Below are 26,273 nucleotides of genomic sequence, written 5' to 3' on the forward strand. Positions count from 1 at the left end.
GCAGTTTTCCCATGTACATTCCACCTAGTAATGGGTAGATAGGAATGGCCATGAGGCTTCTGTGAAATGGCGCATTCCAAATTGAGCCTTCCCTAATGGGAAGATGAGTTGTTAGGCAATGCAAGACCTGAGTGAGCCCATTCACACCATACTCTTTAGGCAAGAAGAATCTATCTGAATGCCTTAACATGGTGCTTACTCTGGATGGTAGATTGTGTTTCTTTGTTGGCTTTTCTTTAAGGTGGTGGACCAATGTGCTGTATAACAATTATAAGAGTTTTTTGAAAGTGGTATTGGAAAGCTGTTTCTAGGAGATGATAAATCGGAAACAGATTATGATTAAATATCATTGTGAAAATTGTTCTTCCAGCCTGCTTATAATCTGATTTTGTAACTGTTTGAAGGAGTGCTTTAGAGGAAATAATGTCTGAAACCAGGTTTATGGAAACTCAGCAGCCTTAGTTACAGAAGAGTTTCTACTGCTACTCTTGTGCATAAGTTAGTCTCCTGCAATTTAATGTATGTGTTATGAGAATCCTGTCAATGTGTCACTTTATAATGTGAACTCTTCTCCAATATATAGAATTAAGTTTCCAAGAATTTTGGTTATTGTATGTTTGTGTGCAGGCTGCTGAAGGAAACTGTAAATCTGAAGAGCATGGCTGTGAGCTGCATATTTAAGGGTTTCGTCTCTATTCTTTGTCTTGGATCTCTAGAAGGGAATGGGGCATTCTTTTTCTGCAGCTGCTAGCTTCTGCCTAAACATTTATACACTGTATTGTTTACCTGTCTTTGTTCACATGCTGCTAAGTTTTTTTTTCTGTTCTTTTATCTCTTTCCCAGCATAAATTCTTGTTATTCTTTAATCTATAACTCAAACATTTGTGTATAAAATGGATTTTTGTCCTTTGCTTGTCACTCTTGACTCTTTCCTCTGCCCTGTCCTCAGTTTTATTTGTTAGTAAGTTTATACTGCCATTTGTGAAAGGTCTTTATCTAATCATATGTATAGAATGGTCTAAAGGCTGAAGCTTTTCAGGACAAACTTCTTAAATATCATTAAAGCTATGACTATATAGCATAGCATAGTTGCTCCTTCATTTGAAAGCATAGTTTTGGATAATTTCAGTTACTGGGTCAAAAAATAACCTCTAAAAGGCATAACCATATGTGTCACTGTTGGATTTGGTTTAGCTGACCATTCTTATCAAAGATCTGGTGCAGAGTTTTGCATTATTCTAAAAACTGCCTTTTATGTTTGGTTAGCAGTTACTACCACAGTTGTTTTGAAGAAGTACATTCGCAGCCAAATGAGGTATAATAGCTTTCTGTTACTGTCCAACTAAACCATTTTGCTTCATGTTACAGTGAAGCAGGATATATAGATGTGCTTCTTGCAAATACCTGCCTTTGTGAAAGAGGCCATCATATTGACATGCCCTGAGCTTTTTGTTCATACCCTCTGTCACACCCTCTGATCTCTTAAATGAGCTGTTATTGTGAAGGGTTTCTGAACACTTTCAGCTGTTTAGGTCTCATTCTGTCAAATCTAAACATGTATAGGTAGGCTCACAGGAGCAGTTTAGCTGGCAGATGGAGGAAATGGTGACTGGAAGTGAGATCAGTGACTTCTTTAGCGCAGCTGAATCTTGAAAAGGCTGTTGGTGTGCAGCTGGTGAGCGAAGTTTGAACTAATTCGAATGCTTCTGCCAGCAGCAGATTGAGGAGTGTTCTCACAGTCCTTTTTGATGTCAGAGCTCTGGGCATAAGAACCTCCTGCTGGTGATGAGAAGCTAGGAGCAGTTGCATCATTGACCATCATGATGGATCCATAAGAAGATTTCCATCTGTTTCCATATTCTAAGTGAGCTCAGAAGAATTTGGTACGTTCTTGTAGAGATACAGTAGGAGTTTTGAGGGGCATTGGAAAATTGCTGGCCATTATAACTTAGGCTTTGATCAAATGTTCAGTTTTTGTGCTCAAGTGATGGATTAGCAAAATTAGTATACCAGTTTGTGGGGAATTCTTCTTCATGTTATTACACACACAGTGGGATACCTACAGAAGGTATAGGTAAAAGCCCGTTTCCTTTAAAGCATTGTAAATCCCTTTGTCTTTTGGATGAAGATCTACATTTCAGGTTCAGTGTGCTCTGTAGGTATTTCAAGAGTAAAACTTGCTGCCAGGATTAGATTATTTTTCTCTTTTATTATCTGTTAAATCTATTTCCATAACTTTAAGCAAGAACTAAACCCTTGCCAGTCTGAGTCTTACCTTAAAAGTAGCTTGATAGCAAAGCTACATAGAACATCAGTACCTTGATTCCAAATAAATCTTGGCTTGTCTTTTTGAGTTGATACTTCCTTGTCCTTTTTACACTTGAGAAGACAGACTATTCCCAAATAATAACTTTTGCTTAATGGCTTTCCATGTGCAAAACAAGGGAAACTTAACTATTTTTCTTATGTTGATGGTTGTTGCTTATATGCCAGTGGAAGAAACCTTGGGAACATGGATAATTGGATACTCATAGTATCTGCTGATACTAGTTCTACTGTTAGAATTTGAAATAGCAAGTCTTTGACTTTTACTTACAGTGAAGATTATAAATGATTAGTCTCCTAGGTTAGGTGTTGTGATTTCTTTTTTGCTTTAAGCACATCAAAGTCATCTTTAATACATTTTCATTGCAAATAATCTCTAGAAAGAATTCTAGGCACGTGTTTCGTTGTACATCGCATTATTGTCATGGAAAATAAAGTGCTCTTTAAAGGGTTTAAAGCTGTACCGCAAGCCAGTACCAGTGGTACTCTGAGGTGTCATCCTTGTGGTGTGGATTGGGAGGAGGAAGAAGGCATGCAAAGCTTAGGTGACTTTATGGAGGCTGCCATAGGAATACTAATGCCTTCTGGTTAGACTTGTGGTCTAGTAAATGGATATGAATCTTTCATACAAACTGTTGTGTTAACTTATAAAATTGTTATTTTCATCCTGATGCTTTGTGTGGTAATGCCACACAGGTTCTGTTTCCCTCTCTGTTGTCAAATAATGGCTCTGGAGAGGAACACCTGGGTTTATGTGGATGTTCTTGTTACTGGGAGAAGCAACTGAGCCAGACTGAGTTTAGCTAGTAATGATTAAAATGGTGAAGAGCCTTCATCCAGTGTAATAAGTAATACCATGTTTTAGCTAAGATTTCTGAGCTCTTAATGGTACCTTTAAACTAAATTCTTACAACAGTAATATGAACAGAATAAATGACAATACTGGGCTAACCCAAATATTGCTATGTGTAATATTCCAGCAGTTGGCTGTTCATCATCAGGTGTGGTGACATCCCATTAGTTGCTATTTAATCTTGTCTTTACTGGCACTGCAAAGTTTGATTTGGAAGGCACAAAGAGCTGTAGTCCTTATTAAGGCTTGTGTATCAAAGTAGTAGTGAAAACTTTCCCAGCTCAGAATACAATCAGCTTTTTATCTGGCCTTTTCTATTGAAATATTGGACAATGTTAGAAACTGGATTTATATGTCTTATCTTCCTCAGTCCATAGTAGTGGGAAGGCTTAAAGTTACAGTGTTCCATAAAGGTCAAGAAATTTAAATGTGTAGGTATTCTCTCAGTATCTTCTTTTCTTGTCCTGTCTTCTAATAAGCAATGAAATATGGGCTGATTTTAAGCAGGAAACAGTTTAGTCCATTTTTAATATGCGGGATAATTAGGGGTGGGAGACTTTTGAAAGGATTTTTTGGCTCTGATCAGACAATGTGTGAATTCAGGCGTGTTTTAGATTAGTGGTGACAATTCTGGAGCCTGTTGCTTGACTGACATCAAAGTGATCTAATGGGGTTCATAGCTGTCTGGCTAAGTATCTTGCCTTCCCATGCTGCTCCAGGAAGGCAGCAGTGTCTTCTGTAGATCTGTGTCATATCTGCCCACACTATCTGTCTGTATCCGGTCAGCTGACTAGCTTTTGATATGACAAGTAAGAAAGTCCTCACGCATTAACAGGAATTCAGCTTAAATACTGCTCATAACTCACTAACTTTGGAACTTCCATGTTTGAAGTCTCAGTTGTTTTCTGTGTCCATATTGTCATGTCTGCATATGTTGCAGTTAACATGGTTATAATGGCAGTGATTCTAAAACTTATAAGCTATGTTTGAATTCAGACTGCCTATGTACTATATATATGTAAATTAAATGTAGGCATAACCACTATAAGGAGGATGGATTCTCTCACGTGTTTGTTACAGAAGTAAGAGACTTCTATAGGAAATGTTGGAGGGTATAAAATTTATTTTAAATATGAAATTTTTAGAAATAAATTACAAGTAAGCAGACTTTTAAAAGTTTCTCCTAATTTTAAGGAAAACTTGCTAACCCTTGTGAGGCTAATAGAAAGTAAAGTTGTATGAACAACAAAAAAAAAATCAGTTGGTTCCCACTGACTCTAGGTCAGCCAGGTACTTTGGTATTAAATAGAAGTAATTATCAGTAAAATAATGGAATGTTTGTGGACAAATAGGTAACTTTATGCCCTGTGCACTGCATGAATGTGCTTTAAGACCGAGAGACTCATTTAGTCCAGTCCCTTCTTATTACAGGAAATAATCCTTTCATAACTGTGTCAGTCTTTATCTTAACGCTAATTATATTTCTTTTCCTGCTGAATATCAGTTGTAAATTCTGGTTCTGTGATGTCTGCTGATCTCCAGCCTGGATGACTGCCGCAAACTTACAGATGCAGGGCTTTGTGGAAACATTTTCCTCTAGCTTAAATAGCTCTCCTACCCATCTGTTGCCTGCTACAGCCACATGTGCCATCTAATAAAGACCTGTCCTGTTCAGTCTGTTTTGAACAAGCTAGATGTCTTTTTCAGTTTCTTCTTCAGCTATCTTGTTTTTAGAATGATGTTTTCTGTACAAGTGCAAATACCATCTTTCTTGTAAGATAATAGAATTATAGAGTAGTTAGGGTTGGAAAGGACCTTAAGATCATCTAGTTCCAACCCCCCCTGCCATGGGCAGGGACACCTCACACTAAACCATGTCACCAAAGGCTCTGTCCAACATGGCCTTGAACACCACCAGGGATGCAGCATTCACAACTTCCTTGGGCAACCCATTTCAGTGCCTCACCACCCTTACAGTAAAGAACTTCTTCCTTATATTCAATCTAAACTTCCCCTGTTTCAGTTTTAACCCGTTACCCCTTGTCCTATCACTACAGTCCCTAATGAAGAGTACCTCCCCAGCATCCTTATAGGCCCCCTTCAGATACTGGAAGGCTGCTATGAGGTCTCCATGCAGCCTTCTCTTCTGCAGGCTGAACAGCCTCAACTTTCTCAGCCTGTCTTCATACGGGAGATGCTCCAGCCCTCTGAACATCCTCGTGGCCCTCCTCTGGACTTGTTCCAACAGTTCCATGTTCTTCTTATATTGAGGACACCAGAACTGCACACAATATTCCAAGTGAGGTCTCATGTGAGCAGCGTAGAGGGGCAGGATCACCACCTTTGACCTGTTATTCACGCTCCTTTTGATGCAGCCCAGGATACGGTTGGCTTTCTGGGCTGTGAGCACACACTGAAGCCAGCTCATGTTCATTTTCTCATCGAACAACACCCCCAAGTCCTTCTCCGAAGGGCTGCTCTGAATCTCCCCTCCCCTCCCAGCCTGTAGCTGTGCCTGGGATTGCTCTGACCCAGGTGTAGAACCTTGCACTTGGCATGGTTAAACTTCATAGGGTTGGCATCAGCCTACCTCACAAACGTGTCAAGGTCCCTCTGGATGGCATTCCTTCCCTCCAGCATATCAACCGAACCGCACAGCTGTGTGTCATCAGCAAACTTGCTGAGGGCGCACTCAATCCCACTGTCCATGTCAGTGATGAAGATGCTGAACAAGACTGGTCCCAACACTGATCCCTGAGGGATACCACTCGTTACTGTTCTCCAGCCGGACATTGAGCCATTGATCACAACTCTTTGCATGCGGCCATCCAGCCAGTTCTTTATCCACCGAGTGGTCCATCCATCAAATTGATGTCCCTCCCATTTAGAGACAAGGATGTCATGTGGGGCAGTGTTGAATGTTTTTACAAGTCCAGGTAGATGATGTCAACTGCTCTACTCTGTCCATCAGTTCCGTACCCCCATCATAGGAGGCTGCCAAATTGATCAGGCACGATTTTGCTTTTGTGAAGCCATGCTGGCTGTCACGAAGCACCTTGTTTTTTTCATGTGCCTTAGCATGCCTTCCAGGAGAATCTGTTCCAAGATTTTGCCAGGCATGGAGGTGAGACTGACTGATCTGTAATTCCTGGGGTCTTTCTTTTTCCCCTTCTTGAAAATGGGGGTTATATTTCCCTTTTTCCAGTCATCGGGAACTTTGCGTGACTGCCATGATTTTTCAAATATGATGGCCAGTGGCTTAGCAACTTCATTTGCCGGCTCCTTCAGGACCCGCAGATGAATTTCATCAGGTCCCATGGACTTCTGTACTTTCAGGTTCTTAAGATGGTCTTGAACCAGATGCTTTTCTATAGTGGGCCTAAGATCTTCATTCTCACAGTGCCTGCGTCTGCCTCCTAAGACTTGGGTGGTATGGTCAGAGCATTTGCAGTGAAGACTGAGGCAAAGAAGTCATTAAGAATTTCAGCCTTCTCCAAATCCAGGGTAGCCAGTTCTGAAAGCTTCTGGAGAGGGTCCACACTGACCCTTTTGTCCCTAGTCTGTGTTTTATTTGCAATGTAATTATAGAATCCCTTCCTGTTGTCTTTCACATCCCTAGCCAAGTTAAATTCTAACTGGGCCTTAGCTTTCCTAACCTGGTCCCCAGCTTCCTGGACAACCTTCCCAGTGATCCTTGAATATCAGCCAACAGTCTTGGGCCCCCCTCTCATCAGGGCATTTATAGTTCTGTAGCTTTTCTGAGAATAACTTGAATGGTAGGTACATCTTAGTGCATTTACCTTTCTCAAGGCTACATTTCATTCTGAGTTTTGTCACAGAATTGATATTCAGCTTAGGTTGATTTATTTATCTTCCATCTTGCTTCTACTGGATGACTATTGCGTTAAAGAATTTCTGTCACTGGTAACAATCAGTACTGTTACCAGTATCCTTAAGATAATTTTTTTTCCCTTCTGCTGATATTACTCTATGTTTGGATCCGAAGAAATTAGCATTATGTCTCATGTAGTAGAACTGAAATGAAACAGAGCTCCATTGCTAACCCACTTGCCCATTTTGCCCTCACTGCCTTACCTATTTGTCCACTCTTAATCTACTCCTGCTAATAATACTTTTTGTTAGTAAGCCTTTTAATTACTAAAATAATTGTTATTTATCTTCATTGTTTCTACTTTATCAATTCTTAAGAAATACTACTCTATTAAATAGAGCTGTTTGGAACAGTCTGTTACGCATGCTTTCCTGTCAACTCGTTTTCCATTGACTTTGGTGCCTTTGATTCATTCTTTCCTTTAAAAGCTGTTCAAAAGCCAAACATAGTGTTATTTTTTTCCTTATGTTCTGTGCTTGACATTCTAACATAGAATGTATTTTGTACTGTTGCAGGAGAATATCTGCTTTGGGACTTCAGATCTTGTGAAATAGTTTTTATAATTTTTTGTATTTAGTAGGTATGCTGTATTCAGCATTTACATTGTGAATTTTGGTTTTCCTTTGAATGTAGTCTTTCAAATTCAATATCAGGTGTGCTATAGGGTTTTTTTGTGTGTTCTTGTTCATTATCCATATAAATTGAAAAAGAACATTTTGGTAGCAAGTTCTGTCTCAGACTCATAACTTGTGCTTCTGCCTTCTAAGGCTTACCTTTTGGCTGTTCGGTCTGGTTTTGGCCTCTTGGGTTTTTTTCTGTTTGCTTGTGTGTTTGTGGTGTTTTTTGTGTTTTTTTTTTTTTTGTGGGTGGGTTGTTTGTTCACTTCCTCTCCATTTATTCATCTAGCTATATTTGTGGTTATTCATTTTAAAGGGCTCTCCACCCTTCTCAGCCTCTTTTCCCTCTGCCATTGCACATCTGTAGTGAAGTCAAGTTCCATAGGTACTTTGGAGAACATTCTTCAAGTAATCTGCACACTTAACATTGTCAAATACTACATAAAATTTGTCAATATCTTCCATATCTATTATTGTATCTGTGTATTTTATATCTGTATAAGGAAATGGTATAACAAGAATAGCCTGATTATCCTCAAGTCCTGGATTGTTGTAGCATGAGGCTGTATCAAGGTCCCTGTTATGGATTTGCTATAAAGGAAAGCCTTTTGGCCATGGAAATGTAGGATTCTAATAATTATTAATAGCTATTCTATTAATTATTAATAATCCTTTGCTTGAATATTCTCATTACACAAACAAGATTCTTAAGGATTGACTTTCTTAGTGGAAGAGCAGCTTTAAAGTCTGCTGTCTGTAAACCATCTCCTTTGCTCATCCCATGTTTGGTATCACAGGGAATGACTAGCGCTGACCTGGTCTGGTCACAATTCCTAAGTATGTTAGGCAAAGCATAATGCAGGTTGGAAGTAAACACTCTTAACGCATGAAAAATTGGATTTTCAGCAAGTTTTTTTCTTTCCTGTTTTTTAAGCTTTCAGAACCTTTCTGCCCCCAAACTTGGGTATATATGCTTGTGTTCAGGTAGGGAAAAGTGCATTTGGTATTTGCATTTTGAGGCTGTGTTGTTTTTTCTTCTGTCAAATTTGCAATGACTTGGTTATGAAATCTTTGAGATACTTTTGAAGAAAACAGTGGTGCTTATTTTTCATTTCCATTATGGTTTTAAACTTCTCTGAACTACTTTTCCAGAAAACATTTAAATTCTCAAAGATCTAATGCACTGTATTAGTTTCTCATCTGGATCCTTCCAGAATATAGTTGTTGGTGGCAGTATTTGTCTATGCTCATACTCTTTCTTAAAAAATCCATCATGCTATAAAACTAATCTTTATTAAGTTTACTTTTTTCTTCCTCCCCTCTAAAGAGTGATACAGTGGTAAGCTTAATACATAGCCTCTTGTTTCAGTAATTGTACCATAAATGTTAGCATTGCTTCCTTGACTGAACCCCCAGCTTAAGAAAATGAAATAACTTTGGAAGGTGTGAGGACCAAGGTGGCAGAAAATGTCTTGTGGTTTATTTCGGAATTGGCTCTCCTTTCTGCTTGTGTCCAGACAATTAAGCTGCTGTTCTTCTTATATGTGCTTTCAGAAGTGTTCATTAGGAAGTATCAAGATGCTGATTTTACTCTACTTCGTTTGTTAGCAGGATTTTCAGTATAGAGGTATAAAATCATGTTTACACAGCTGTTTGATGAGGCCCTGCTATTAGAGAGGCAGTTATCTCCTGACCTCCCTTAGACCACAAAGTTGAACAAAGGAATTTGCAAGATTCAGCTGCAATGCAGGAAACTGCTTAGCACTGGATCTAAAACCCATTAGACTGAAGCTGCTGCAGAGGACAGTAGCTCATTTATAAACAATGCAGAAAGATTAGGTGCAAGAGTCAGATTCTTTAATCTTATGCAAGTTAGACTGTCTCCACTAACATTCTTGAACTGTGGATTCCCCAAAAAACTAGTTTAGTAATAACTTAATTCAAGAAGCTTTGCTGACATCGAAGGCTTTGTTGGTAGAATGTGACCATATGTCAACTGTTGTGAGATTTCACTGGATGGACTTGAGTTTAAAACCTCGTTCTAGCTGTCTGGGGGAGTTTCAGATCTGTACATCTGTCACATATGATGACAAGAGAGTTTAATATGTAACCTGTTTCAGGACTTGTCCTGAAATTACTGCATATTAATTGAAAATTGACTAAACGGAAACAATTGCACTTAGTAAATCATAGAATCATTTAGGTTGGAGATGACCTTTAGGATTAGGTCCAACTGCTAGCCTAGCACTGCCTTAGGAAGTGTGACCAGACCAGGTCAGCGCTAGTCATTCCCTGTGATACCAAACATGGGATGAGCAAAGGAGATGGTTTACAGACAGCAGACTTTAAAGCTGCTCTTCCACTAAGTCAATCCTTAATCTTGTTTGTGTAATGAGAATATTCAAGCAAAGGATTATTAATAATTAATAGAATAGCTATTAATAATTATTAGAATCCTACATTTCCATGGCCAAAAGGCTTTCCTTTATAGCAAATCCATAACAGGGACCTTGATACAGCCTCATGCTACAACAATCCAGGACTTGAGGATAATCAGGCTATTCTTGTTATACCATTTCCTTATACAGATACAAAATACACAGATACAATAATAGATATGGAAGATATTGACAAATTTTATGTAGTATTTGACAATGTTAAGTGTGCAGATTACTTGAAGAATGTTCTCCAAAATACCTATGGAATTTGCCTTCACTACAGATTCCCTAAGGCAAAGGGGAAAGTGGCTGCAAAGGGTGGCGGCCTGTTCCAATGTCTGATAACTCTTTCAGTGAAGAAATTTTTTCTGATGTCCAATCTGTACCTCCCCTGGCACAACTTGAGGCCATTTCTTCTGTTGTATCACTTCTTGAAGTGACTGACCCCCACCTCACTACAACCTCCTTTCAGGTATTTGCATAGAATGGTAAGTTCTCTTCTGACCCTCCTTTGCTCTGTGCTAAACAACCCCAGCTCCCTCAGCTGTTCCCCATAAGATGTGAGCTCTAGACTCTTCCTCAGCTTCATTGCCCTTCTCTGAACACACTCCAGTGCCTCAGTGTCTTTCTTGTAGTGAGTGATTTCATGGAGAATTGAAGAGTGTTTATCAAAAGAATACCAAATTATTACATTATCCAGCTTTCACTCCACTTTTGCAACTTCTTTTTGATGTCAGCTTTGTAGCTTGTAGTTTCAAACAAAATACACAATCATCTTGTGGAATATGAAGTTAAATCTCAATGCGTAGACTATGTGAATCTCCAGAAATAAGGAACTTTGCTTAAAATAACTACAGATTTTACTATTGGTCTTTAAAATGGAGATCTGACATCTCTGACAGGAAGGCATTCAAAGGTGGGGCAGGATTGTTTTGTGTTGGTTTTGGTTTTTTTTTTGTGGATTTTTGGGTGGTGTTTTTTTTTGGTTTGTGTGGTTTTGTTTGTTTAAGGTAGGGTTTTTTTGCATATGTCACTACAGCTTCTCAGTGGAATTGTAGGGAAGGAACAGTTCAGTCCTAGGATAAGTTCAGTCCTAGAATAAATTCAGACCTATTTAAAGTAGTTGTTTGAAATGTTAATCTGGCCTTCTCCAGATACTCAAATCATTGCTGACCAACTGATCAGAGACTTTGTTGGAAAGCCAGATGAAGGAATTTGTTAGTTCTGAAGTTTTAGTAGCGTATTGACTTACCAGAGTTGAAAGCGTTAAATTAACAAGAGTCTTGCCAAGTCTTGCTGCCATTGCTTTTTGAGTGCAATTATAGACTGTCTCTGAACTATGCATAAGTCTTTCCCCATAGCATTATTTTATGTGGCAAATTCCTGCTCTGGATGCACATGAAGGATTAAGTGCATCTAGTTCTTCTCAGTTAGTCTGGGTCTTACTTCATAACTCCCAAGATTTGTTCTTGTCCCTCCAGAATTATTGTTGAATCAGTATAATGTGAATCTTGGAGAGAAAATTAGGTTTAGCTTTAGCTTAAAAAAAATATTTTTCTAGATTGTGTTGCAGTATTTTATGCAGAGTAACTGCTTATGTCTCTTTATGCAAGAGCCATGGGCCTTTTCTGTTCAGACTTGTTATCTTGCCTTAAACACCATGTTAAAACAAAAGATGCACATTTAAAACTTTCATAAATGTTCTATACAAGATATATAATATTTCCATTTGCGGTGATGGAATAAGGCTATTGCTTTTATGAATCTTGTTATTCAGGAATATGTATGAATAATTCAGTCAGGAGTCTTAAGATCTTTCTATACTGCTGCCTGCTCATTATTCAGAAATTCTTGATACAGTCTGCTGTTGCCCTAGCAACATTCTAAAAATTAGTGTCGTATCTATGAAAAAGCTTTTGTTTATCTAGCAAAGCCCACTATCCAGGCTGTATTATTGCGGGATGCATCTTGAGTGGCAACTCCAGGTCCCAGCCCTAGTTGTTTAAAAACCATTAAAATCTCCTTTTATGTGGCATTAATTGAAAATTGTTCTCTCTGATTTTCCCCCCCCCCTTTCCTTTAAACTGGTCACGGATCTTGAATATGATGTTGGTTTGCTTTAAAGTCCCTTTAGGATCTGATAATGTCGTGGTATTATCTGAGTAGAGGTGCTTGACTGTACAGATATGCAAGGAAGTAAAAATTGCATGTCGAATCCTGATGTTCTTAGGGTCCCTCTCTTTCTCTGCTACCCGTCTCTTTCCTCCTTCCTTTCCCCCTTCTCTTTTGACTTTTACATGAGAAGTCAGATATTGTTTAACCTTAAACACTCAGGGATTCAGAAAAATCTTTATTTGTGCTTATGAAGTTGACACTAACCAATTTAGGGCAGGAATAGGGGTGGTTTTAAGAAAGTCCTTGAAACAGCTAATGCCACAACAAACAGAAGTCTCTCACAACTTAAGCTCTCACTGTTTTAGGTTGAACATATTTATCTCACGAGAAATACCAGCACTGTTTACTTGTGGAACAAAATTGAGGTGCAAAGCTGATAATCTGTATTTTGATTTTTTTTTTCCTAAAGAAGGTAAGTTGGAAAAACATTATAAATATCCAACTTCTCAAATCTTCTCTGTTGTGAATTGAGAGAAAAGCTGCAACCCTTTCCCTAGCCCCTTTTCTATGTGGTTCAGGACCTTCTTTCCTGTTTTATTGTTATTTGTTTGGTTCAAGCTTACAGTTACTCATTCCTTTCTGTGTGGGTGGAAGGTAAAACATACTTGCACTGAGGAAACTTGTCACTTTTGTGTTACTTGACCTGATTTTCAGATTTTGAGTTCTGGAGAATAATAAAGACTTCTCATAAGTTAACAAGCTGTAGTCAAACTTCAGTCTAGAAAAATACTCATATGACTCACTTGGTTTACTCTAATGCATTCCTTAGTCTTTTGCCTCTGAAGTACTTGACAATTGGAATTGATGCGAAGTTTTGTGATTTCTTAGTGATTTTCTTTCTGCGTTCTTCATGACATTAAAGCATGCTGGTAGCCATTACTACCAGTTTGCACTGTTTTAAGAGTATATGAAGCTACTGAGAGAATATGGAACAAAAGGACTTCTGACAAATCACAGGCTTTTGAGAAGGCTGGAGTAATATTAGTATTTTCAAGAACTGTCTGGATTTGGCTCATAGTCATCTTAAGTGTCTTTAATCTAGGCACCTGATAACTAGCAACACAGTAAATGTGTGTAAGGACAAGTAACAACTGAAAAAAGTGAGATGTGGGATTACAGCTATAATTGTTCATTATGATTCTAGCTAAAGTCTCCTCCCTTCCTGCCTATTCTTGCCTTTAGGCACCTGGCACTGAAGCCCTGTTCCCGTGTTCATAACTGTTTAGAATTCTTTGGGATGATAACACAGTTTGTTGTGCTACCCAAATGTGGAATTTTACAAACATGAGAGAAGGTTTATTTTTTGGGTTTTTGTTATTTCAGGGATAGGCATTTTTGGGAACTTCTCTCTCAACTGTCCTTTTGTAGAAAATAACCCTGGTTTGATATAAATAGTTTCTTATCATTCTCTATTCTCTTTTCTGTGGTCACAAAACTACTGGTCATTGTGTCTATTCCAGCAAAAAGTCAAAAGCTAGCATTGGTTTCTTGATAGTGTCTTTATCAAAACAAGTTGATTTTGAACCCCTCAGCATTCCTTTCCCCTGCCTAGTATGACAGCTTTAGGAATTGCTCATGGTTTTGGGACACCATGGTTTCAAAATCAGTGCTTACACAAATGATCATTCTTTAGGATCACATACCTTATGGAGACCAGGTTTTATGGGGGGGGGGGGGGGAATGGAAAAATACATTCAGTGAGATGACACAACTTTTTTCCTGGTGTTGGTACTTAAAGCAGATACTGTGGTTGTTAAATATTCTATTCAGCTTCTGGGACCTTCATATAACTGGCCTACTACGTCAGTCCACTTACTCTGGGTCACTCATGGGGAAGCCCAGAGGAAATTTATCAGAGGTGCTATTTTTCATTCAGGCTGTTGCTTCTCAGTAGAACAAACAAACAAACAAAAAACCCAAAACCCCCACAAACCATAAAACCAAAACCCAAACACAAGGAACGTCATGTGGCTGAGAGGATATTGCATTTTTTTTTGCTTTCACAGTTAGGATGACCTTAAACTCCAGGCTGTGAGTAGCTTAATTTTGTGCCTGGCATTTAGACAAGATTGTACAAAATAAAAAATGTCTAGAATAGTCTGAATTTAAAATACAGTTGGGGAAAAAGAGTATCAAGATAATGCAAAACTAGACATAGTGTGTTCATTAGGATTGCATGAATTCATCATCTTGAGACTAAATTTACAATTCCTTTAGTTTTTTTTTAATTAATAATGAAGTAGGTTAGGTTGTTTGTGGAGAAAATATGAAGGTCTTGAAAAGGCTATAGACCTATTTTTTAGAAGTAACAGTGAATGAGAATGTTCACTAATAGAAACAATGTGATGGAAGGACAGAGACTACAGTGATAAAACATGTATCTGACAAAACAAAGTAATTGATCTTAAGTCTGGCTTTATTCACTCCTTTGTTTAGCATGAGGCATTTCTCAGTTGTTTGCTTAAACTGAAGAAGCCATACTTTGTTTAGTTTGTTAAGCAGCAGTGTTTTCTCTAGATCTCAAAAATCAATCTGTAGCTGAATGTAATCTGAATAGTTCCTATTCCAGATTATGGAGATAGGCTAGAGGTTTTCCTGGTAGTTTGTTGGGTTTTTTTTTTTCCTCTCATTTAGCACAATTATCTACCTCTTAGAAAATGAAACATGGCCTTTTAAAATGTGTTCTAATGTGCTTTCTAGAAGAAAAGAAAAACGTTTGGGGTTTGTTTGGGGTTTGGGTTTTTCTTTGCTTGACTAAGCATTACTTTAAGGCCCATAATTAATGAAATTAATGACTATGTCAGTAAAAGTAGGATCATCTTTTTGTAGAACTTGCTATCTGCAAAGTCTTCATCAGTTCTTGGGGGGGGGGGGGGGGGGTGTGTCAGGATTTGAGTTGCCTGGTTCAAGAGGGGAAGAATTGGAGAGAGCTCTTTAGCTGCTTCTTTACCTTCTCTACCTGGTCCACAAAACATACCTTCCACATTCTTAACAGTACTTAATATTGACTTTGAGTGATGCCAAAGATTGAGTTGTTTTTGTATGTTTTGGTTTGGGGTTTTTTTTGTATGTGTGTTGTTTTTTGTTTGCTTTTCCTTTGAAAACCTGGTGATGTGAATGTTACTCTTGATTACTTAGAATTTCTGTACTCCATGTAACACCAAAAGTTTACTTATACCCAGGGATATATTTGATATTTTTCTAGTAGATTGTTACAATGAGTACGTGTAAAGAGATTTTTGGTCTTAAATTCTGTGAATCCTAGCGGTATTTTTTTCAGCTTGTTTTTATGCTGTTACTCTAGACTTTTGAAGTAATGATAAACTAGTCTTTCAGCAGCCAGCCCTATAAATGGACCTGTCAGACAGATGCTTTCTCATTTGGTATCCATTGTGCAGAAAGCATTTGAAATGTAATTGCATTTAGTCTTTTAAGACTAGTTTTCCTCAGTCAGTATTTTGGGGTTGCTTAAATTTTGGGCTTTAGTTTAGTCTACTGTATTTAGATGTGGACAACACTTGGTCATTATCTAGTAACCATAGCTAAGTGGTGACTAGTTTCTAAACAGTAGCAAAATTGTTTCATTTTACTGGTAAGAGTGAGGATATATTTCACTTCTTGGACCAAAAATAAAGTCACGAGACAAACGTGTTTATTCTAGCTTCGTTGCTATACTGTCTAAACTGTGCTTATGGTGCACAGTAATGAAGTTGAAGTGCTTTCTTGGAAGCAATGGGTTTTTATAGGGAGATTATGAGCTAAATACAGAATAGGCATTCATGACCAGTTATACAATTTCTCTTAAAGGCAGAGATAAGCATTTGATTGAACAGAAGCATCTTTAAGGCATTAACAGTTCAGAAGAGACAAACTTGGAATCAGTCAAGGGGATGAGGCGCAGTGTGATCTGAAGATGGCTTCATAGGGTACTTCTGCGAAGTTCATGTAAAAGGGCCAAATGTTATACTGCTAAGTGTCTCTGTTTCTCATGTAACTGAGAAAATCTGTTCTATTTCCTTTAGGTTTATAGATAAACTTCATTTTGGAGTTCTGATAAGTAGTTTACTTCAAGGTATCCCATCGTAGCCTTTTTAAGATTTTTGCTTCTCAGTTTCTTTTCTTAAGTGTCTTTTGGTTCAGCAGCTTGCTTTTTTAGCTTGTTCTTTGAGTCTTCAAAGAACTAAGTTTCTTTCTCTTCCTTTGGTCTTTCCTCTAAAAGGAAAGGCTGTTATTAGTTAGAACATTTCCGTTTGTTAACGGAGTGCTTCCTCCTCTAGGAGGTTATGTCGTGCCTTTTCTGCCCTGAAAATATACTGTCCTGTGAATCTTCCTGTGAGTTGTTTGTGGAGAATATAGGGCCCTTGTGCCTCAAGTGGTTTGATTTCATATAACCAGTAAAACCTGCTTCCTAAGTATATCCTATGTAACAGACCTAAGATCATCTAGTTCCAACCCCCCCTGCCATGGGCAGGGACACCTCACACTAAACCATGTCACCCAAGGCTCTGTCCAACTTGGCCTTGAACACCACCAGGGATGGAGCATTCACAACTTCCTTGGGCAACCCATTTCAGTGCCTCACCACCCTTACAGTAAAGAACTTCCTCCTTATATCCAATCTAAACTTCCCCTGTTTAAGCTTTAACCTGTTACCCCTTGTCCTATCTCTACAGTCCCTAATGAATAGTCCCTCCTCAGCATCCTTACAGGCCCCCTTCGGATACTGGAAGGCTGCTATGAGGTCTCCATGCAGCCTTCTCTTCTGCAGGCTGAACAGCCCCAACTTTCTCAGCCTGTTTTCATAGGGGAGGTGCTCCAGCCCTCTGAACATCCTTGTGGCCCTCCTCTGGACTTGTTCCAACAGTTCCATGTCCTTTTTATGTTGAGGACACCAGAACTGCACACAATATTCCAAGTGAGGTCTCATGCAAGCAGAGTAGAGGGGCAGGATCACCACCTTTGACCTGTTGTTCACGCTCCTTTTGATGCAACCCAGGATACGGTTGTCTTTCTGGGCTGCGAGCGCACACTGAAGCCAGCTCATATTCATTTTCTCATCGAACAACCCCCCAAGTCCTTCTGCACAGGGCTGCTCTTCTCTGCCCAACCTGTAGCTGTGCCTGGGATTGCTCTGACCCAGGTGTAGGACCTTGCACTTGGCATGGTTAAACTTCATAGGGTTGGCATCAGCCCACCTCACAAACGTGTCAAGGTCCCTCTGGATGGCATTCCTTCCCTCCAGCATATCAACTGAACCACACAGCTTGGTGTCATCAGCAAACTTGCTGAGGGCGTGCTCAATCCCACTGTCTATGTCAGTGACAAAGATGCTGAACAAGACTGGTCCCAACACTGATCCCTGAGGGATACCACTTGTTACTGTTCTCCAGCCGGACATTGAGCCATTGATCACCACTTTTTGCGTGCGGCCATCCAGTCAGTTCTTTATCCACCGAGTGGTCCACCTATCAAATTGACGTCTCTTCAATTCAGGGACAAGGATGTCATGTGGGGCAGTGTTGAATGCTTTGTACAAGTCCAGGTAGATGACATCAACTGCTCTACTGCTGTCCATCAGTTCTGTATGTCCATCATAGGAGGCCACCAAATTGATCAGGCAGGATTTCCCCTTAGTGAAGCCATGCTGGCTGTCACCAAGCACCTTGTTGTTTTTCATGTGCCTTAGCATGCCTTCCAGGAGAATCTGCTCCAAGATTTAGTTCAAATTATTTTCCTATTTCATATATGTTAACATGTTATTTCTGTGTTCATTTACACATAGTTGCATTTGGCATCATCTGTATATATAGGCATTCATAGAACACAACATCAAAGGAACATTTATAAGTACATTTCCTAGGTAGCAATATTTCAGGTATTGTTTCCTGTCAAAATCCTCTTTTCCTTTTTAATATTAAGCACTGAAGCCGTGGAGACTATTTTAATATTAAAGCTAAAAATAATTTCTCATCTCATATGGCAAACATTGGTTTTTGTAGGAATTGATGGTTGTCTTTTGTTTGTGGTGTAGAAAAGCTGTCTTGAGAAGGGATTGTAAGAACGTCTAATGGTAATTATAATAACTAGATGCACATTTTTGAGTCTTCCACCTTAGATTGTTAGATTGCCTCTATTTTTACTTCTTTGTGGTTTTTGTTTGGTTGGGTTTTTTTTTCCTTCCCCTCACTTCAGCAGTCCTTTCCATTCCCCACCTTCACGAAATCCACCACTAAAACCTACACCTTCCTGTACCATTCTATATGGAACAGGAGCAGCTGAAGGGAACAAGATAACTTTATTGGAAGGAGAGTGGATTTCAACAGCTTGTACAAACTTCAGTAGAAAGTATTCAAATGCACTCTTGCTACAACCCCCGAGTAGAAGAGATCCTATGTCTTTGTAGTTTGCACTTAATGTAGGTATTAATGTTTTGTGTCACCCATTTAAAAATTATAGAAAAAAAAGGGTGTGTTCTTTCTCCCTTTTGAATTCATAACATAATATGCAAAAGAGGCACCTTCTAGTAAGAGTGCAGCTTGTGAAAGCTTATTGCAGAAAGATTAATTGAATACTGTATTAATTGTCAAATTTTACTGATAGCTTCATGGTATGTCTTTAAAACAAAAATGGATATATCAAATTAATTTCTGCAGTTTTAAAGATGCAGACAACAGACTTAATTGACCATGGGCACACCGCACAAATATTTTTTTTTTCCTAAGAGTCTATTTTTAATTACTCAAAAATACAGTTTATAGAAGCCCTTTTACAGAAATTAAAACTCGGAAGTATTAAGATGAAGTTTATTACATAGTTCTGACACCCATTTGATGTCATGAGAGGAGCCTGTAGCATTAGTGCACATAGTCTGGGTATAGTAGTATATACCAGGCTGCTTTGTTCTTTGCTTACAGCCTCCACTTTTTCCATTTTATTATTGTGTTTCTTTAATAGCAATTTTCAATTAGATATGTGGTCTGACCTTTTCCAGGAGGGAAAGGTATTAGCTGCTCTCTTCTACTGGAAATAATGAGGAACAGCAAACTCCTGGAAAGGAAGAATGTTATCTAATAGAATCTGGACATTTAGAAGGTGGGGATTATGTCGAACTGCCTCCTGGAATTCACTGGAGGCTTTTTTTTCTTTTTAAGCTCTTGCTGAAGGATAAGTTTCTAGCTATTAGAAGGGGTGCACATAATTGTTGTTCCCATTTTTTTTATCCATCAGTTAGAGCAGACTGATAAATTGAGGGCTGGGGGAAGGTTTTGCTTTGCTTATGAGAAAATAAACCCAGACCAGTATATCATCTCCTGTAAGATGACAGTTTCCAAGACAGGAGATTCAGAAGCTAATAAAAGCCAAAAAGTATATTTTCATATGTTCATGACTTTTTAGAATATGAGTGTGTCAGTGTTAGGAAAATCAACAAAAAATTTCTAAGGGACAGTGCAGAGTGTAACAGTAGTTCTCTTTTTCCCTTGGGTACTGCTTTATTTCCTGTTTGGGGTTAGCTGCACCTTGTTGCTGATCTTACTGAGTAAAAAAATAGTTCTAGGTTCTCTGCTGTGATGTATGTCAGTACCAAATCTGACTGTAACAGTAGTCAAATACATACATACACATGTTTTCCAAGTATAAGAAGACTACTTAAGTGATTATTCTGACATTGTTGTAATCTGTATAACGTGTTCAAAAATGAAAAGCCATTCTCTTTGGCAGCATTCGGAGTACACCCCCTGCTATGCTTGTGCACACAGTTGTTCACCTGCATGGAATTCTTTATATGATTTTAAAAAAATAAAAAAAAAAGGTGTGGTTTGTTTGGTTTTTTTCTCTAACATTTTGCCAAAGAAGTGTTTACTATGACAAATAATGTTCCCATTGCAGACCAGAGGAAAGAAGAGAGAAAACCTGTGTGAAAATGTCACTGGCCTCCCAGCTATACCTTTAGTATACGTTTTCTTAGAGTCCTTACAGAGTTGTCTGTTGGGAGCTTATCAGGTGCATTGATTGGGGCTACAGGTGTGAAATACCGTGCTGTTACCTAGATCAAAACAACTGTTGTCTGCTAGCCTGTAGCCATAGCCTAGGATAGAATGACAGGAATAGCTGTCTTGTGTATGTGTAACTGTTGAGTAGTGAAGAGGGAAAGGTAGCAGTTACATTGAATCTGCCACAAACAAGAAAAAGGCTAGATATTCCAAGAGCTGTTGTCATCAGCTAGAGGAAACAGCATACTTGTTTGAGTTGTTTTTTTGTGTTTTTGTTTTTTTTTTTCCAAGTATTGTGGGATCTTGCTGCTTGCTGGTCAGGGACGACAGCCGAGATGTGTGGAGTGCATGTCACTGCCATTTACAGCCAGTAAGAGTGGAGGCTTTAAAGATGAAGCACAGAGGTGGCAGAAGAGAGGAATAAGTGTAGAAAGATGTAGATCTGTTGCAGACTGCAGCAGTCTCAGTGCCGAAACATATTTATATGTATACTGTTTTATGAAAATGTGCATATATATATTGTTTATAAAAAATATCTAACTATTCCAATGATCTTTGTTACTTATTTCCTGTTCTTGTTATATTACAGCAATGTGTAATTGTGCATGTGTGTGTGCATATATAAGTATATATACTTGTCTGTATATTTTTTTTTTTAACCTTGTCACTTAAAAAATGCAGGATCCTGATTTCCTGTTGGTCAGGTGCTCCCCAAGATTGCACATCCCTTCGCTGGTGCCCCCCAGGTTAAAAATACTGCTCCATTTGCCTTCCAGCCTGACTTGATATGCAGAATTCTTCAGAGTGGTCGCTGGAGAAGTACAGAAGGCGGATTATTATTCTGCAGTAGTACTACTGAGCACTGGTAATGTTACAGATGGGGTAGTGATAACAGTTTCTCACATGCAAGAAAACTGTGGACCTCTGGTCTGGATACTGATTTTGGAAGTATGATAATTAGCATAACTGGATTGATTTTTTTTTTTTTTTTTTTTTTTTTAATACCCCTCAGATCGAAAGTATTTTTCTTCCTTATTTGGGTTTTGATGGCAGTTATGTGTCAGTCCAAAAAATTACCATGGCGTTCATACTGCCGATGACAACTGCGCTTATCTGCTGGCACTGTGAGCTAACTTGCTGATGCTTTTTTAAGTTGTATTCGTAATGCCAAACTGAAAAAATACAAATGTTTAGAAAGGAAATCAGTACAGTACAGAAAGGTGCCACAACAGACTGCTTCAGCAGGGACCCATGGATGTTAAGTGATCGGCTAAGCATGTCTGCGCAATATCCTATCTAAGGGCACACGCAGAGACTCTTATGAGGTATTATGGAAAGCACATTTTCAGTAATGACATAATGAAGCAAAATGCCAATACGATGCAGGTAGGCGAGTTCTGAAAGAGGGTATTTAAGCACTGTCTGAAAGGGGAAGGGTAAAATGTCTGCAGATAAACTACAGTTTGCATTCTGTTTTCCTTTTTTTTTTTTTCCCCCCACAAAAGCCATTTTTAGGCCTAAGCAATTAGCAGAGATTAGCATAATCTCTTCTTTCTTTAAACATTGACTTTAAAAAGACTTTTTCTTATACCAGCTCATTTAGTAATGGCTTTCTTTCAAATTTTTATTTACTGAATATTGTAATTGTGCTAGGACTGGAAAACCATTATAAATATCTCTGCTAAAACAAGGCAGTTTCCCATAGGTGGCAAAAATGCAGGAAGTATCTGTTATTTCTTGAAGTGTACTGTTATCTTCATTCTAATGAGGAACTATAATGAAGATTAATTTTTTTTTATAAAGGTGAGTTTTGAACTGAAAAATAGATTTTTGAATCAAAATAACAAAATAATTTACAGTAGGCTATATAAAAATATTTTTTCCTATGCAGAGTGTTGATGACTGTTTTTTGTATTGTGGACCAAATCATCTCTTGAGATAACAAGTAATTCTGGGTGTCTGTTAAAAGCCATGGCACTTGATTCCATAAAGATCAGTGGTAACTTAAATTCTTTTCAAGTTTCTGCACTATCAAAGGAGACATCAGAAGTACTGTAGCTTTTTTTATAAACTGAGCAAAAATACACTGCTAAAGGGTTAATGTTTTTTAGGTAGACAGTTTTTTAAAAGCTGATTTGTTTTACATGATGTTTACAATCAACAGTTTTTTAAGCTACCAGTAATGTATGTATGCATCTTGTTGATGCGATGTAGTATTTTGTGAAGCAATGAAAAAAAATTCAAAGGTGAGAGTACTGGTAGTGCCCCATGGAATGTCTTGTTGTGTTTCTCTTGTTTGCGTTGGTATGTTTTATCTTTATTTTAATTTTATGCAGGGAGAGATTATAATGGTATGGCAATTCACCAAGTTAGTGATTCTTGGTGTAAGAGGGAAACAAAATGCCTGTTCCGTTTGAAGCTTTTCCTTAACAACTTTTGAGAAAACCAAGCCCATTTCATAATCTTGAATATTTGGGGCCCTAAGCAGAATCTTTAATCTGGTCTGAACTCCAGAAGTCTATTCTTACTATCTGCTGTTGAAATTTGTGTGTATGTTTTAGAGGCCCCTTTTTTCCTGTTGTTATTAATGGAACTACCAATGGAAAAATGTAAGCTTATTTAAGAATAAAACCTGAATTCTGTATTAAAAATTGTTAGTTGCTGTATGCAGTTCTGAGTGGCTGTTTTCTAAATGAAATTAAGGTTTTTATCTTTTAAGAAAGGTGCTATTTGAAGGATATCCACTCAAAATAGTCACAAGTAAAGCTTCAACGTATGTACTTAAAACAGCTGGGAGAATCAAGCTTTGACTGCTTTGAGATTTTAGTTTGCTACTGTATCTGAGGTCATGTACGTGGCATGTACTTTTTTATGTATGTGTTTTCTGTTAATTGTTTTGAGCAGCAAATTATATTTTCTTTATTTTACTACATCTGAACTGAAAATACATATTCTATGTTTCTGATATTTTAATCAGTGTTGAGCTAAAAAGACTTTTGAACATAACCTTTGTTAGTTTACAGTTTGGTATTATAAAACAAGTTTTTAATTTTTTTTTAAATTTTGGGTTGGTGGTGTTTTTTTGGCTTGGTTTTGGGTTTTTTTTGTTGGCTTTTTTTGGGGGGTGGTCGTTTTTGGGTTGCCTTTTTTTAAGAAACAGTAAGTAGCTCAGACTACTTATTGTGCTGTAAAACCTCTGTGACATTTAGTAAGCATTGATAACAGCATAAAGAGAAAAACAGTTATTTTTTTCACAAACAAATCGTTTTATTTCAAACAGACACAGGAAAAGCGTATTGTGACTCTCTTTCTAGTCCATTTTGAGTCCTTAACACTAGAAATATAGTTTCAGGGAATCATCCAGTAATGGGATTCTTCAGTTTTTAAGAGTTCTTGTCTAAAAAGACTGACCATTTAAATTTGATAGTTTGAAACAGTAGATTTTGGATTTTGGGTCCTTGATCTGAGTGACTCTGACCTAGAGGTCTTAAATAGGTACTCACCAATATTATGTGTAGCGTGTCGAGTGTGTTTCATGGAATTGTTGGAGGCTTTCTAAATATATAGCTGAAAATGAGTGGAAAAGTTATGAAAAAATTATGCAAGATGGCAAAAGGAGCTGATAAAGGAGGATGGCTGGGCATGCAATATAAACAAAATAAGGATAGAAAGGGAAGAGTTGAGGATTGCTTGAGAGATTAAATGACTTGAAGTTGGAGGGAAGGTGCTGGTGTGGGGACAGGGATACAGAACTGTATGTACGTCTGCTGTAAGGCTCCCAGCGCAGAAATGGCTTAAGAGACAGGAGGAGTTTTTCTGCTGTCGGTTAGTTTTCTCTGAATGATGTAAGTTAAACCAACAGAATCTTCTGTCAGCATAGCTGTTTCTACAGAGCTTTTGCTGGTACAGCAATGTCATGTGAGAAGGGCATTCATTTTTCACCTCCCAAGCCAACAGAACTATGCTAGCAAAATCTAAAGATATGTCATGTTGTGTTTCATAAGTGTTTTAAAGACATGAGAAGAACTATTTTAAAATAGTTCTTTCCTCATGCCTTTAAACAGACATCCTCTCTGGGGGGAGGAAGGACTTAAGCCATTCAGCGCATGTACTTTCCACTAACCTAATACTTTGCTGTTTCTGAGGTATGACATTTCTGAAAGGTTAATGCTGTAATAGGGATCAGGCTCAAATGGCTTTTGTCTGCTAATGTACCTTACCTTGTGCAGATGCTTCCCAGTGAGGCAATGACAGAAAAAAAATGGATTTTAGCTACATGCTTTGAGGTCTGTTTCAGAAATTATTTTCTTTCCCTCCTCAGCTACAAAAACAAAAAGTGAGAACAGATCCTAATGGACCTACAACTTTAAATAGTGTATAAACCGTTTTAAGATTGTTTTAGTTACCCTAAGGAGAGTGGACTAGCCACTGAATTGTGTTTTATAACAATAAGCATATGCTAGGCAAGTCGGTTTTCATCCAGCACAGCGTGTTCAATGCTAGAATTGTAGTTTCATCAGAAACCCTTCATCTGTTGAAACATGTGGATTGTCTGTCAGGAGAACTTTTGTTCTTTGTGTTGTATAGTTTCCCTAGTCAAAACAAGTTTTGTTGTGTTTTGTTGTGTTTTTGTTTGTTTGGTTTTTTCTTTTCCTTGGGTAGTATCCTAGCATGCCAACTCTTTCCGTTTCCTGAAATGGTTAAATTGTATGGTTGGGTTTTGGTTTTTTTTGTTGTTTTTTTTTGTGTTTTTTTGGGGGGGGGTGTGTTTGTTTTTTTTCATGTGGTGGCAAGGAGTGTTTTTGGTTTGGTTTTTTTGTTTGTTTTTTTGGGGGGGGGTATTTAAAAGTGCATATTTTGGCAGCATACAGAAATAAAAATGTCTCAAGCCTACTAGATTTAACAACAAGCTGGAAGCACCTTAGCAGAACCCTTTGTCATGTTGCATTGTAGCAGGAATTAAATCCCGAGGAGTGTCTGGTTTCCTCATGGCAAATGAAGAAGGTGGTTACTTCCTTTGGTGTACTTTGCTCTGATTGTTCGTCTCCTAAAAGTCCAAATTGAACTCCAAGAAGAGATCTAGTAAAAGAATGACAGTGCTTTGTGCATAATGGAGCAGCTGACCCTCCTGCAGAGCCAGTGCTAAGATTACTCTGAAGAGTCATTGTACAGTGCCAAGCTCCATAAGTACTTTAATACTGTAGTTTCCTATCGACACATAGAATAAAGATCCCTATAGTCTTGCTGGTTGTTAAATTTCTTCCGTACACAACTATATTCCTGAAGGAGTTCTCCTGATGTTCTTTGTCAGCTAAACGTTTGTATTATATTCAGTAGTGGGCTCACAGGAGAAGGTGAGGCAGGATTAAAGAGGCCATAGATTATTGCTCAGAATTTAAAATAAAGGGGAGAGGGATAGTTACTAATAGTACGTCTTGGCTTCTCACATCTGTACTGTGAAAAGTGTCCTCTTTAAAAGCCTGTCTACTACCTTATGAACAATGATAGTGTGCTGGCTTATAGCCCGAGTGTGATAGAAGGGCACTATTGTTTTTTTTTAAATTGCTTGAGAGATTATACTATGCAAAACTCCTCAGTAAAGGAGGTGCATAAGTGTCATGAATTTACAAGGTGAGGGCAAGTTTAATTTTTTTTTCTTCTGATATGCAGTATTCTTGTTGTACAAATAATACAGTGCTGGTAAACTGTACCTATTTGAAGTGTGCATAGGTTTGAAGTAGATGTTTGACATATATTTTGGTGAATCTTGTTGCTGTGCTTTAAGGCAATGTCTCTGTCTGCCTTTCCATCCTCTCTCAAGGCATTTGACTGCACCAGTCGGTAGGTAGAAGATGGTATGATGGTGCCTTGGTCACACAAGTGCGAAGCCCCATATCTTGGTGTATGCTGTCAGTGAAGGTCTGTTTGAGCTTAGACATCAGGCCAAGTTGGAGTGATAGAGGTGTAAACATACTCTCTTCT

General features: G+C 38.2%; 1 protein-coding gene across 13 annotated transcripts in view; it reads left to right on the forward strand.

Moving 5' to 3' along the window:
* R3HDM1 (R3H domain containing 1) overlaps positions 1 to 26,273 on the forward strand; it is a 92,036-nt gene that overhangs the window by 3,037 nt on the left and 62,726 nt on the right. The window lies entirely within an intron of this gene.

This window comes from Pezoporus flaviventris, unplaced genomic scaffold (assembly GCF_033815535.1).
Source record: "Pezoporus flaviventris isolate CSIRO_AGI_PZ_B2104156 unplaced genomic scaffold, CSIRO_AGI_Pfla_v1 ptg000001l, whole genome shotgun sequence".
Classification (NCBI taxonomy): Eukaryota; Metazoa; Chordata; class Aves; order Psittaciformes; family Psittacidae; genus Pezoporus; species Pezoporus flaviventris.